At 43.5% G+C, this 14,864-nt stretch overlaps 1 protein-coding gene across 1 annotated transcript in view; it reads right to left on the bottom strand.

The window, feature by feature from the left end:
• The window catches only part of SLC9A3 (solute carrier family 9 member A3), a 442,722-nt gene that overhangs the window by 315,994 nt on the left and 111,864 nt on the right, over positions 1-14,864 (bottom strand).

Genomic DNA, 14,864 nt, shown 5'->3' with positions numbered 1-14,864 from the left:
GTCTAATAGCCATACTGAAAGAGCCAACCAGAATGTTAAAAGGTATTCTTCATACCTTCATTTGAGCCCATTAGGATGATTGGGTAGACCTTCTACCTTGGGCAGAGTTTGCCCTTAATAACCATGCTAATGCCAGTGCCAGCACTGGTGAGTCTCCCATTTTCACTGTGTATGGTCATCATCCTTCTGTACCATTTACCGTTCCCATTTCTTCTGCGGTGCCTGCGGCTCAACGATTGTTCAGTCTTATGTGGGCAGAGGTTTCCAAGAATTTACATCTGACAGCTTCCAAGTACAAAGTATCTGCAGATGGTCATCACCGTGTGAATCCAAAATGTCTCCCTGGTGACAAGGTTTTGCTCTCTACCAAGAATATCTGTTTCTGAGTACCCTCTATGATATTTGCTCCTTGTTTCATTGGTCCCTTTACCATCCTCTGCCAGGTTATTCCTGTTGCTTTCAAACTCCACCTCCCTTCACATTTAAATATCCCTAATGTTTTCCATGTTTCTCTTCTGAGACAGTACATCATCAACAGGTTTTTCCGTCCTCTTTGTCATCTTTCTCCAACAGTGAGTACCATGGATCAGCATGAAATCAAGCAAATCTTGGATTCCACATTCTCCAGAGGGAAGCTTTTGTATCTAATTGACTGAAAGGGATATGGTCCTAAGCAGATGTGTTGGATTCCTTCTATTGATGTTTCTATCCCCCATTTGGTGAAACGTTTTCATCAGATGTTCCTCTTAAGCCTGGCTCTAAACTACTGGGGAGACCTCGTAAGAGGTGTGTATGTGGGGGGGGGGGGGTACTGTCACAAGTTGGCCTTGCTTGTGTATGCTTACCTCCTTGCTGCAGTGATTTTCCTACCCTGATTCCTTTCACATGTGTGGTTTGACTGTGCTCCTTTATGGGCGTTGCCTGCTAAACTCTGGGTTTTATTTCCTTCCCTTTCATCACTTCCTGTCCTGCCTCCTAGTTCCCTTGCCTATGTAAGACATGCTTAGTCTAGCCCACATTGCCTGAGCAACTTCACAGTTCTCTGAGCACCCGGTTACTTGTTACTTGTGTATCCTGTGCCAGACTACCTGTGTACAGACCCCGGATTCTGTCTGTGCTTGTTTGCTGCCCGCCCTGACATCGGCTTGTCTCCTGGATTTCCTCTGTCTTTACCCTGCACACGCGAGTGAGCTCTGCATCCACAGTTGGGCGTACGTGAGGGCCGCGACCTGGTTTTACCTTGCTGCAAGTCCATCCCCACCATCAGGGGCTCTGGTGGGAAGCAGATTCCACACACTTGGGAACCCCGAGTTGGCGATCTACAAGGGATCACTACCACGGATGCTTGAAAAAAAAAAACATTCACCTCCTTTGGCTATTATGTTCTACTGCTGGTTTTGAACCACTGTATTTGAATATTGTCAGTCCTGTTAATCACTTCCTTCAATAGAAGAACCCATCATTTACCAACAGCTTCGGTGGAACTCAGTGCTACACATTTAAAAGGGTTTATGTAGAAAACAATGTAAATGTTGCAAAACAGCTATATTTACAGAAATGTAATATACCTGCAAAGTTCACAAATGGTAAGGGTTGGGAAAAATGTTAGTAAGGATGATGAATCACTGTGAAATAAATATTGTACTGTTGTCTAGAAGGAAGGTGGTTCTATCTATAGAGGGCAAATACCTCAACAATCCACTAAATACTTGCTGTAAGGTGTGGTATATAATGTTTTTTATATAGTGGCATAAACCTTCTTAATTGTTCTATAAAGAAAGGCAAACAGGGAAATATGTTACAATGTATACTAACAACACATTCTGTATTTTTATGGTTTCTTTAAACCAGAAGACTGATCGTGCTGAATTTAGCAGGAGAAAACCAAATTGCTGGAAAAGGAATGTGATTTTTTTTAATCCCCCAATTTAGTCTCTGCAATTATATGCACAATGAATGGACTGTTTCTGTAATTTTCCTAGTTTAGTAGAATTTTTACTGAGATCAGAGACTTGCAGACAGTGAATTCTACTGTAGTAAGTACTTGCTGTACTTCACTAGGTGAACTATTTTCCACTGAACACACATGTGGCTTGGCCCAGGTAATCTCTGAATGTTAATGATGTGAATTATCAATGATAGAAAAGCAGATTTTCAAGAGCAAAACTTTAGAAAATTAGCGTGTAGTATATGTGAAAACTATAGCTAAACAATTAGCAGAAGAAAATACCCATAAAAAAATGATACCCACTTAGTATTTAAAAGACCAACATCAATTTGGGACAAATTGGTCAGTAGCCATTACCTAGGTGCTGATCGAGATTACCCCTGCAGGGAAAAGGGGACAAATAAGTGTGGCAATTGCAGATAATGTCCCTGAGCGAGAGAAGGGAGAGATGTGATTTTGCCTAATGGCAAGATTTAAGACCCAGTCATTTTGCCTCATGTAAAACCATGGGAATTATTTACGGTACCTGATACAGCATTCTAATTTGCAGCGGGTCATTTGGGGAAACCAAACAGGAATTTCGAAAATGGATATACAATCATATTTACCTTATCAGCAACATTAAAATTACCCCCACCCCAGAAGCAGACATGTACTGTAGGTCCCCAAGATAATTTTGATACAAGCTGATTTAAGTTCCTGCCTTTACGTTGGGCTATGTCCACCAGTATTCTTGTTATTCCAAATTGAACCAGAATAAAATTGTCATGAACATTTAACTGTGATTGTTAGGATAAACTGACAAGAGTTGTGTGTGATTTTTATTTGTAATAATTCTTATGCTATATCATATTTTGCGTGATTATATATTTTTTTTTTTGTAAACTGCAGGCGTGCTCCCTTGGACTGTATTTGACTCCTCTCTGTTATACATTTAGAGGGGGCATCCTATGCATGCATCACATGGGGAAATTATCCCCATTCTGCATCTGGGGATGATGGTGAGCCCCACTTCAGTGCCTGGCTTCTCTTTCTGTCCTATGTAACTTCCCCCCACATCTTTGTTGTTCCCATGTTGCTCCCTCTCTCAGTCCTTGCCTTTGACATCTGTAATCTATGTCTACTTGGGCTTTTTGGTTGCCTGAACAGATACTTGAAGGAGGTGCTTCACTAAGCTTGCAGTGAGTGATGTACAGTAGGCAAGTGTGCTGGGTGTGTACACTGGATTTTGACATCATGTGATGTTTGCACACAGGATTTTGGCAGTGTTTCACATGACGGATATGATGTCCAACACATGCTTGTGTACATCAATCTTGCAGTGGAGATATAAAGGGAAAGGATGAACGTTTTCAAGCACTATCTGGGAGTCTTTCTTCCCTACACCATAGGAAGGGACGTAGATGGGGACCACTTCGTTAGAACTGGTAAGTGTAGATGTTTGACTACCCCTTAAGGCAAGTCAATACTATTTACTAACAACCTATGCCCCACCTCCTTGCTCTCCTTTTCCTCCAGACTCCTTGAACGTCTGGTTTACAATCGACCGAGCAAGCCTCTCCCATCCTATGGAACTCCGTACCCCAGTCTGTCCAACTATCTCCTACCCCACTATTAGGCAATCCCTGAAAGCCCTTCTCTTCAGAGAAGCCTATCTTGCCACCACCTAACAACTCAAGTTTAAGTTCCTGTATTGTAATTGTACTGTCTGCCCTCATGTTGTAAATGCACAGTGCAAACTCTTGGTGCTACATAAATCCTGTATAATAATAACAATATTATTAATATTGATGGAGTTCTATTTTATGTACTATTATAATTTCAGGCTCAGTAACAATACTGTTAGCCACACCATTGCCAATTAATGGACATAGTATAATACACTATATGCCAAAAGTATTGGGACACCCCTCCAAGTCATTGCATTCAGGTGTTCCAATCATCTCCATTGCCACAGGTGTACAAAATCAAGCACCTATGCATGCAGACTGCTTCTACAACCATTTATGAAATAATGGGTTGCTCTCAGGAGCTCAGTGAATTAAATCATGGTACCGTGATAGGTTGCCACCTGTACAATAAGTCCGTCTGTGAAATTTCCTTACTACTAAATATTACACGGTCAACTGTTAGTGGTATTATAACTACCATATTTTTTGCTCCATAAGACGCACTTTTTCCCGCCAAAAAAATGGGGGTAAATGTCTGTGCATCTTATGGAGCGAATATGGAGCGCTGGCCCGGCCTTCCCCCCATCGCACCACCTTGTTATAATGCCGGGGCGTTCGCTAGGCTCTTCTGTGGCAAAAAAAAAAGGTCAGCAGCTATAAACACTGTAGCTGCTGACTTTTAAAATACAGCCACTTACATGTTCCTTAGTCCAGCGGTGTCCTCACCACTGCTTTTTTTCACCAGCCGTCTTCTCTCCCTGGTGCCGGCATCTTTAGTGTGAGCACCCAGCTGTGACAGCTTGCGGCTTCAGAGCTGGGTGTCCACTGCGCATGCGCGATAAGTGCTACGCTTTGTGAATGGCCCTGTAGTGTTCTGAGACCTGTCATGTGTCCCAAAAGACTACAGGGAGGGAGGACAACTTCTGCTTCCAATCACCTAGGCCAGGGGTAGGCAACCTGCGGCTCTCCAGCTGTTGCAGGACTACAAGTTCCATCATGCCTCTGCAAGTCATAGCTGTAACTGTTTTGTAATGTTGCAATGCCTCATGGGAAATGTAGTTCCACAACAGCTAGAGAGCTGCAGGTTGCCTACCCCTGGCCTAGGCGATGACAGAGGAAGTGAGAGTGGGCACCTGTTGAATTCGGGTACCTGCCTCCCCTCCGCTCCCCAAAAGGTCTGCAGTCTCTGATCATCTCTTGTACTATAACTGCAGTCTCTGGTCATCTCCTGTTGTATGTCAGCAGATTCTGGTCATCTCCTGTACTATGTCTGCAGATTCTGGTCATCTCCTGTAGTACATCCGCAGTCTCTGTTCATTTCCTGTACTATGTCTGCAGTCCATTGGTTCAGAATATTTTTTTTCTTGTTTTCCTCCTCTAAAACCTAGGTGCGTCTTATTGACAGGTGCATCATATAGAGCGAAAAATACAGTAAATGGAAGCAACTGGGTACAACAGCAACTCAGTCACAAATTGGTAGGCCACGTAAAAGGACAGAGTGGGGTCAGCACTTGCTGAAGTGCACAGAAGCTGCCAACTGTCTGCAGAGTCAACAGCTAAAGACCTCCAAACTTTGTGTGGCCTTCAGATCTGCACAAGAGTGCATAGCAAGCTTCATGGAATGGGTTTCCATGGCCGAGCAGCTGCATTCAAGCCTTACATCACCAAGTGCAATGCAAAGCGCCGGATGCAATGAATGGTGTAAAGCACTCCACCACTGACTCTAGAGCCATGGAGACATGTTCTCTGGAGTGATAAATCACACTTCTCTGTCTGGCAATTCGATGGACATGTCTGGGTTTGGCGGTTACCAGGAGAATGGTACTTGCTGACTGCATTATGCCACGTGTAAAGTTTGGTAGGGGGGGGTCATGGTGTGGGTTTGATTTTCAGGAACTGGGCTTGGCCCCTTAGTTGCAGTGCAGGGAACTCTTAAGATGTCAGCATACCACACAATTTCATTTTGGACAATTTCATGCTCCCAACTTTGTGGGAACAGTTTGGGGATGGCCCCTTCCTGTTCCAACATGACTGTGCACCAGTGCACAAAGCTAGGTCCATAAAGACATGGATGGGTGAGTTTTGGGTGGAGGAACTTGACGGGCCTGCACAGAGTCCTGACCTCAACACGACAGAACACCTTTGGGATGAATTAGCGGAGACTAATACCTCACAAATGAGCTTATGGAAAACACACTCTTCACAAAAGACTTGAAGCTGTTATAAGTGAAAAGGGTTGGCCAACTCAATATTGAACCCTACAGACTAAGACTAAGACAAAGTTGGGAGCATGAAATTGTCAAAATGTCTTGGTATACTGATGCCTTAAGAGTTTCCTTCACTGAAACGAAGGGGCCAAGCCCAACCCCTGAACAACAACCCTGCACCATAGTCCTCCCTCCACCAAACTTTTCACTTGGCACAATGCAGTCAGGCAAGTACCTGTCTCCTAGCAATCCCAGACAAGTCCATCAGATTGCCGGACAGAGAAGTGTGATTTGTCACTCCAGAGAACATCTCAACTGCTCTAGAGTCCAGTGGCAGCATGCTGTACACCAAAGCATTGGACTCTTTTCATTACACTTGATGATGCAAGGCTTGGATGCAGCTGCTTGGCCATGGAAACCCATTCCATGAAGCTCTCTATGCACTGTTGTGCTAATCTGAAGGCCGCATGATGTTTTTAGCTATTGACTCTGCAGACAGTTGGCGACTTCTGCACACTGTGCGCTTCAGCATGCGCTGATCCCTCTGTCTTTTACGTGGCCTATCACTTCTGATGGCTGACTTACGTGGCTGACTTGCTGTTGTTCCCAGTTGCTTCCACTTTGTTATAATACCACTAACAGTTGACTGTGGAATATTTACTGGCAAGGAAATTTCACAGATGGACTTATTGGACTATCACGGTACCACACTTGAATTCACTGAACTCCTGAGAGTGACCTATTCTTTCACAAAGGTTTGTAGAGCTGTCTTCATGCCTAGGTGCTTGTGGCCATGGTATGAAGTGATTGTAATACCTGAATCCAATGATTTGGAGGGGTGTCCCAATACTTTTGGCAATATAGTGTATGTTGAAAATGTTTATGTCTTCATGATGAAGATGGCTGTGTAGCCTGAAAACATGTTGCCTCATTGAAAGAACCAGTTTTAAATAGACTAATTATCATTCAAATGGAAAACTGAACCTTTGGGTATTTGAGGATATGGTCTGTGGAAACTTTTATCTTTTAGATTAACAATAATAACTTAAGGAACAGTAAAAGGTATGTAAAAGGTTACCCTGCAAGAGAAGCACCCTTATATTCACCTCTCCATCAGCTTGTGTATGCTACTTTGCCCTCTGTTCCAGAACTGCAAAATTTGTCAGTGTGTTCAACATTTAACACTTCCGGAAGTGTTGATGCCTGTGCCCAATGCACCAGTAGGTATTACAGAAATGTAGGGGTTGGAGGATGGAACCAAAGTACGGAAGGGGCCATGGGCATTTGACAAGTATCAGGCATCAAATGTTGAAGACATTTTTGGAGGCTGCAGTGATGGAACAGAGGGGAAGTAGGATATGCATACCATGGCAGAGGTGAGTAGAAGATCTCTTTTCTTGAAGGGCACATTTATTTGTTTTATTTGGATTATCTCCTCCCTTGACATGGTCATTTTAATTGTTAGGTCCACAATGAACTAGGGTGGCCTGCAAGCCCTTTTCATTAAGGATTTTTAAAGTGCATATGTGCAGTAACTCAGGTCAATTGTGCCAACCCAACCCCATTAGCGACCATTCACAGTTTCTGGCATCTAAAATGCTTGTTATTTTTAGGTTGCTTATAGCCACACAATGTATAGGTCTTGAAGGAATTCAGAAATGACTCATGTGTTCAATCTGTTAGAAATTCGTAGTATGTAAAAAACAAGCCAGGGGCACCTCAGAGGCCTATTCAGGCCATTTATAGGCAACTTTAATGCATTTTGAGATATACTCTGTTTATTCACTGTCCAGGTGGTAGAATATTGATTTACTTCAATGCTTAAAGGATACAGGAAGTCTGAGGCTCACACTTAAAAGCAAGAGGTGTTAATTGGTGCACATAATAGAATACAGAATTTGATCTTATTGCAAAATAGTTTTGAGTCAGACACAGATTAGAATACAATACGGGGCACTTTAGGCACACAAAGGTTTTAAAACACTGAACAAACCAGAAAACAGATACTAGAGATCATTCTGTTTACAGTCTTTCACAATTATTTTTTTCAAGATGTGTTTTAAACTATTTTAAATATGAGAACACAAACTAATCCACTAAATATGTAAGAACATAATTGTTAATATGAAAATAAACTTAGATAAAGGCATGTTTAAAATGTTTTCTTAGTACAGGTGAAACACATTGGAGGAAAAATTCAGTAATAATAGTAATTATTTTCAAGTGGCCAGAATGGTTACTGCTGTCCTGTGACTTTTTGTGCGGTTGCATTAGCCTCATAGGAAGCTAGTACTTGTGACTCAGAAAATGTTGAAGCCAAAGCTTCACCACAACAGCCAAGAAATCAACAGTTTCAAAAGAAGAATTAGCAATGACAACTAACATCATTCTCTTCTGACAGGAGCACTTTAAAGTGACTTTGTACTTTGCCAAACAAGACTAAAACTGGTACACATGGATTGAAATTTAGCCAGTTCAGCAGGGACCAGTCAGTTTTGTTCTGTGTGTGGCCTTCCCTGACCTGCAAAAGCCAACTGGTAGATCAATTTCTGTCAAACAAGGCTGCTGAAAAACTTTAATTCGATCAGCCACTGCAGCCAATCAGCTGTACTGCTACTCAGTGTATTCTGGCAGAAGAGGAGTTATGCTGTCAGAACACAGTAGTACGGCGGTAAGGATTCCTCCAACCACCTCGCTTAAGGGAATGTGAATTCATTTTTTTTTTTGTTTAGCTAACCAGCTGAACAAAAAAAAAAAAAGAAACTGTTGATGCAAATCCAGCTTAAGTAACAGGTTCACTCATAGCCCACTTACATTGATTACTTTTTGTTTTTACCTTTACTTTTTTAAAAGCAAAAAGCAGCATTTTTGCTACAATAGCGTTCAACTGAGAAGCTACTGAAATGCATGGTAGTGCATTTTTGCCACGTTTGAATTTTTATTCTGCCCAGCAAAAAAATTACACTTTAACACAAAGAAAAAGAACTGAACAAAATGCAAAACTCGGTAAAAACTCATCAAAAATACATCAAAAACGCTTGTACAAAAACACAAAACAAACTAAAAAAAGCCCTGCAAAACAGACAAAAAAGCAAACTGCATAGGTGTGAAGGGAGCCTAAAGGACCTTTCCCCCACTCCTCATAATATCAATCAAGCTTCATGATTGACTGCGTAGGCACCCAACACTATGTCTTTTGAGAGCGCATGCTTTAAGGAGGAGCAAAAGGGGCAGCTACCCTTGGTCCAGTCATTATTGTGGGGCCCAAAGCAGCTGCTCCATACTTACCAACTGTCCCAGTTTACATTCCCTTGTCCCTTGAAGTCTTCATCCCATGCTGTGTCCCGATATCTCAGTGTGAAATGCTGTCACTTATGCTGTCCACCTCTGCCCTATTGCCATGATGCACATGCAGACTGTCTCAGCATTCACATGTAAAAAAACAGCATTCATATGTACAGTCAGATCCATAAATATTGGGACAACGACACAATTGTAACATTTTTGGCTCTATACACCACCACAATGGATTTGAAATGAAATAAACAAGATGTGCTTTAACTGTAGACTGCCAGCATTAATTTGAGGGTATTTACATCCAAATCAGGTGAACGGTGTAGGAATTACAACAGTTTGCATATGTGCCTCCCACTTGTTAAGGGGCCAAAAGTAATGGGACAGAATAATAATCATAAATCAAACTTTCACTTTTTAATACTTGGTTGCAAATCCTTTGCAGTCAATTACAGCCTGAAGTCTGGAATGCACAGACATCACCAGACGCTGGGTTTCATCCCTGGTGACGCTCTGCCAGGCCTCTACTACAACTGTCTTCAGTTCCTGCTTGTTCTTGGGGCATTTTCCCTTCAGTTTTGTCTTCAGCAAGTGAAATGCATGCTCAATCGGATTCAGGTCAGGTGATTGACTTGGCCATTGCATAACATTCCACTTCTTTCCCTTAAAAAACTCTTTGGTTGCTTTTGCAATATGCTTTGGGTTATTGTCCATCTGCACTGTGAAGCGGCGCCCAATGAGTTCTGAAGCATTTGGCTGAATATGAGCAGATAATATTGCCCGAAACACTTCAGTATTCATCCTGCTGCTTTTGTCAGCAGTCACATCATCAATAAATACAAGAGAACCAGTTCCATTGGCAGCCATACATGCCCACGCCATGACACTACCACCACCATGCTTCACTGATGAGGTGGTATGCTTAGGATCATGAGCAGTTCCTTTCCTTCTCCATACTCTTCTCCTCCCATCACTCTGGTACAAGTTGATCTTGGTCTCATCTGTCCATAGGATGTTGTTCCAGAACTGTGAAGGCTTTTTTAGATGTCGTTTGGCAAACTCTAATCTGGCCTTCCTGTTTTTGAGGCTCACCAATGGTTTCCATCTTGTGGTGAACCCTCTGTATTCACTCTGGTGAAGTCTTCTCTTGATTGTTGACTTTGACACACATACACCTACCTCCTGGAGAGTGTTCTTGATCTGGCCAACTGTTGTGAAGGGTGTTTTCTTCACCAGGGAAAGAATTCTTCGGTCATCCACCACAGTTGTTTTCCGTGGTCTTCCGGGTCTTTTGGTGTTGCTGAGCTCACCAGTGCGTTCCTTCTTTTTAAGAATGTTCCAAACAGTTGTTTTGGCCACGCCTAATGTTTTTACTATCTCTCTGATGGGTTTGTTTTGTTTTTTTCAGCCTAATGATGGCTTGCTTCACTGATAGTAACAGCTCTTTGGATCTCATCTTGAGAGTTGACAGCAACAGATTCCAAATGCAAATAGCACACTTCAAATGAACTCTGGACCTTTTATCTGTTCATTGTAATTGGAATAATGAGGGAATAACACACACCTGGCCATAGAACAGCTGAGAAGCCAATTGTCCCATTACTTTTGGTCCCTTAACAAGTGGGAGGCACATATGTAAACTGTTGCAATTCCTACACCGTTCACCTGATTTGGATGTAAATACCCTCAAATTAAAGCTGACAGTCTGCAGTTAAAGCACATCTTGTTCGTTTCATTTCAAATCCATTGTGGTGGTGTATAGAGCCAAAAATTTTAGAATTGTGTCGATGTCCCAATATTTATGGACCTGACTGTAAATAGTGGTGGGCCACCTCTAAGGCTGGTCACAGAGGGATGGGAATGACTGAGGCTGTCTCACAGTGCAGCTCTGACAGCTTGACCAGGACAGCAACCGTGGTAATCCAGGAGAGGTGGCCATGTTACATCTTGAAGTGTCCATTATTCTTACCAGTTCATGTGAATATATTGAATTCAGCTTTTAAGTAATTTTGTTTAAATAAACGGTGTTACACTAGGACAGCTTGGCGCTCTCTTTTTGTCATTTTTTGCCAGATCTATCCTGCCCCATCGGCGGATGTCCAGAGCGCTGCAGCAACCTGTGTCTCAGTTAAACTGTTTTCTACTATTCAACTCTATACATCAGCCACATTTGGGCAGTGAGGATCAGCACAACTGCGAGTTCATTGGTTTTCTTGTGGTTTAAATGTTTCAGTTACATTAGTGGTCAGTGTACAGTATATCTTCTCATTACATTGGGGCTTGGTGTAGAATCCTTTTATTCACACTAGTGGCCAGTGTGAATGTCCCCCTTACATTGGTGGTCAGTGTAAATCTCTCCTCACATTGGTGGTCACTATGAATAGTCCTATTATATTAGTGGTAAGTGTAATTCCCCTTACAGTGATAGTAAATAAAAAATCCTAACTTGCATTTGTGGTCAGTGTATAATCCTCCGTTACAATGATGGTCCATGTAGAAGCCCCCCTTAAATCGGTGGTCAGTGTAAATTCCCCCTTACATTGGTGGCCAGTGTAAAAATGTATTGGTTGTTGGTGTAAAATCCCACATTACATTGGTTGTCAGTGTAAATTTTTCATTACATTGGTCGTCACTGCAAATTCCCCATTACGTTGGTGGTCAGTGTAAATTTCCATTTACATTGGTGGTAAGTGCAGAATTGCCCTTACACTGGTGGTCAATGTGAATCCCCCCTTACATTGGTGGGATGTAGAAATGTCACATCCCATCCTCATCCAGCACTGCCACTGATCCCATCCATGTCAAGCACTGCCACTGATCCCATCCCTCCAAGTATTGCCATTGACCCCATCCCCCCAAGTATTGCCACTGATCCCATCCCCGCACCAACACAGTCACTAATCCCACCCCCTCAGCACTGCCCCTTATCCCTTCCCCCCATCACCACTACCACTGATCCAATCCCCCCACCACTGCCACTGATTCCAGGAGTCCTAGAATTCCTAGGCGTTTTCTGTTTATTTGTGGGTCTTTTCACCTTCCCAGTCCATAGCATGCAGGCAGGGAGGAGATGATGTGCTGTAACCTTCAGCAACCAATCAATGAGCTGTAATGATGTGCTGTAACCTCTAGCAATCAATAAGTGGTAATGATTTACAGTAACCAATAGCAACCAATCAGTAAACAGTAATAATGTGCAGTAACCTCTAGCAACCAGTGAGTGGTAATGATGTGTAGTAACCTCTAGCAACCAATCATTGAACAGTAGTGATCTGCTGTAATCTCTAGCAACCAATCAGTGAGTAGAAAATGATGTGCAGTAACCGCTAGCAACCAATCAGTGAACAGTAATGATGTGCAATAACCTCTAGCAGACAATTAGTGAGTGGTAGTGATGTGGAATAACCTCTGGCAGTCAATCATTGAGCGATAATGATGTACAATAACCTCTAGCAACCATTCATTGAGTGGTAATGATGTGCAGTAACCTCTAGCAACCTATCAGTGAGCAGTAATGATGTGCAATAACCTCTAGCAGCCAATTAGTGAGTGGTAGTGATGTGCAGTAACCTCTAGCAGCCAGTGAGTGGTAGTAATGTGCAGTAACTTCTAGCAGCCAATCAGTGAGTGGTAAGGATGTGCAGCAACCAATGGGTGAGCAGTAATGATGTATAGTAATCTCTAGCAGCCAATCAGTGAGCGGTAATAATGTGCAGTAATCTAAAAATGCACAATAACCAATAGCAACCAGTGAGCAGTAATAATGTGCAGTAATCTCCAGCAACCAGTGAGTGATAATTGTGTGTAGTAACCTCTTGTCACGGCTATGGCGGGTAGCTCTCTAGACCCACAGCTTAGGTTTTCCCAGGGCACGGGGTCTAAGCCCCAGTCTGCTTGTTCACCAGAGCCCCTGATGGTGGGGATGGACTTGGAGCAGGCTGGGACCAGGTCGCAGCCCCCGGGTACACCCAGCTGAGGTAGAGGAGACCGCTAGCAGAAGCAGGATACAGGGTGACTATTACATACCGGATTGGGGAGCCTGAAATAGAGAGAAGGTGTCCTCTTATGACTCCCGCTCGGAGTCCCTGAAGGTGTAAGCAAGGGTGCAGAGCCAGGAGTGGTAGGAGTGCCGTGCGGATATTGCAGCTGTCAGTAGGTAGCTGGGAACTCAGGAGATCCGGACACAAGCCAGGTGCGGGTGCAGGAACGTAGGTGCAGCAGCAGGCAGGTGTGGCGGTAGTCTGGATGCAGAACCGTGAGTGCAGCGGTAGGTAGGCAAGACACATGTCAGGTGCGGTTGCAGGCAGAATCATACAGCAGAGTCAGGCAGGCCGGGTCGGTAACAAGCGGGCAGATAAGTAGAAGAGGAACAGGCAGGCATAGCCGGGGTCGGTGCAGGTGGAGTTCTTTCTTAGGCGAGTATACAGAATAGCAGGCATCAGGATCAGAATCAGGGATTTGAGCACAGGAACATATCTAGACCAGAAGGCAGTGATTCTTCATTGAAGCAGGTTTAAATAGCGCGCCTGCCGTGACGTGGGCGCTTACTGTGCATGCGTGAGCTTTCCGCGCTACCGCACATGCGTGGCTGCACGCTCCCACGCCTGCGCACTCACACCTCTGCTACTCGAGGGGATCCGTTGACGTCGCACTGCTGCACGGCGACAGGATCCCTGACAGCTCTAGCAACCAATCAGTAAACAGTAGTGATCTGCTGTAATCTCTAGCAACTAATCAGTGAGCAATAATGATGTGCAGTAACCTCTAGCAACCAGTGAGCAGTAATGATGTGCAATAACCTCTAGCAGCCAATCAGTGAGTAGTAAGGATGTGCAGTAACCTCTAGCAACCAATGGGTGGGCAGTAATGATGTGCAGTAATCTCTAGTAGCCAATTAGTGAGCAGTAATAATGCACAGTAACCTTTAGCAATCAATCACTGACCAGTAATGATGTACAATAACATCTAGCAACTAATCAGCAAGCAGAAATTATGTGCTGTAACCTCTAGCAACTAATCAGTGAGCCGTAATGTCTGCTGTACTGTCTATCAACCAGTCAGGGTGCTGTAATCATATGCTGTAACTTCCGGCAACCAATTGCAATTGCTGCCTGATTTGAGTCTAGCTGCTATTTTTTTGTATGTCTCAGAGCAGGTGGAGAATGAAATTGCATGGGGGGCCCAAGAAAATGTTTGCCCAGAATCCAATCAATATTAAAGATGGCCCTGCATGCTCCCCCCATACCCAGAAGTGCTGGATACCAAATTTAATGCCCAAACAGGCCACAAGGAAGTATGTATAAGTGTAAGGTTGGCCATACGCACACTATTTTTTGTTCTGCCTACAGGCTGAATGAAAAAACAAACCAAATAGCATGCTGGAAGGACTTGGGATATGCACAGGATGCTAGAAACCAATGTAACCTACTGCAGCAAGCTAAAAAGGGACGCCAAGTGAGAGGATGTAGGGAACAAGCGTAAAGCGCAGAAAAGTGAAGGATGCTGAGCAATGGTGCAGAGAGAGAGCCAGGCAAGCTGGAAAGGGCTGCAGGGCAAACAACAACAAGAAACAATGCTGAGAAGGACACACACAGAAACAGATAATGAAGGGATCCACAGATAGAAACCAAAGGGAATACCTGTATAACTGCACAATCAGAGGGAAAACACTGAGAACAAACACAGGATAAAAACACACAGAATATGGGAATACTCAAGTGGCGAACACCACAGGAACTAGAGGGG

This window comes from Staurois parvus, unplaced genomic scaffold, assembly GCF_062004578.1.
Source record: "Staurois parvus isolate SC_StPar_1 unplaced genomic scaffold, SC_StPar_1.0 ptg000257l, whole genome shotgun sequence".
In the NCBI taxonomy this organism is placed as follows: domain Eukaryota; kingdom Metazoa; phylum Chordata; class Amphibia; order Anura; family Ranidae; genus Staurois; species Staurois parvus.
Note: the sequence above shows the minus strand (reverse complement) of the source record. Positions and strands in the feature narration are given on the sequence as shown.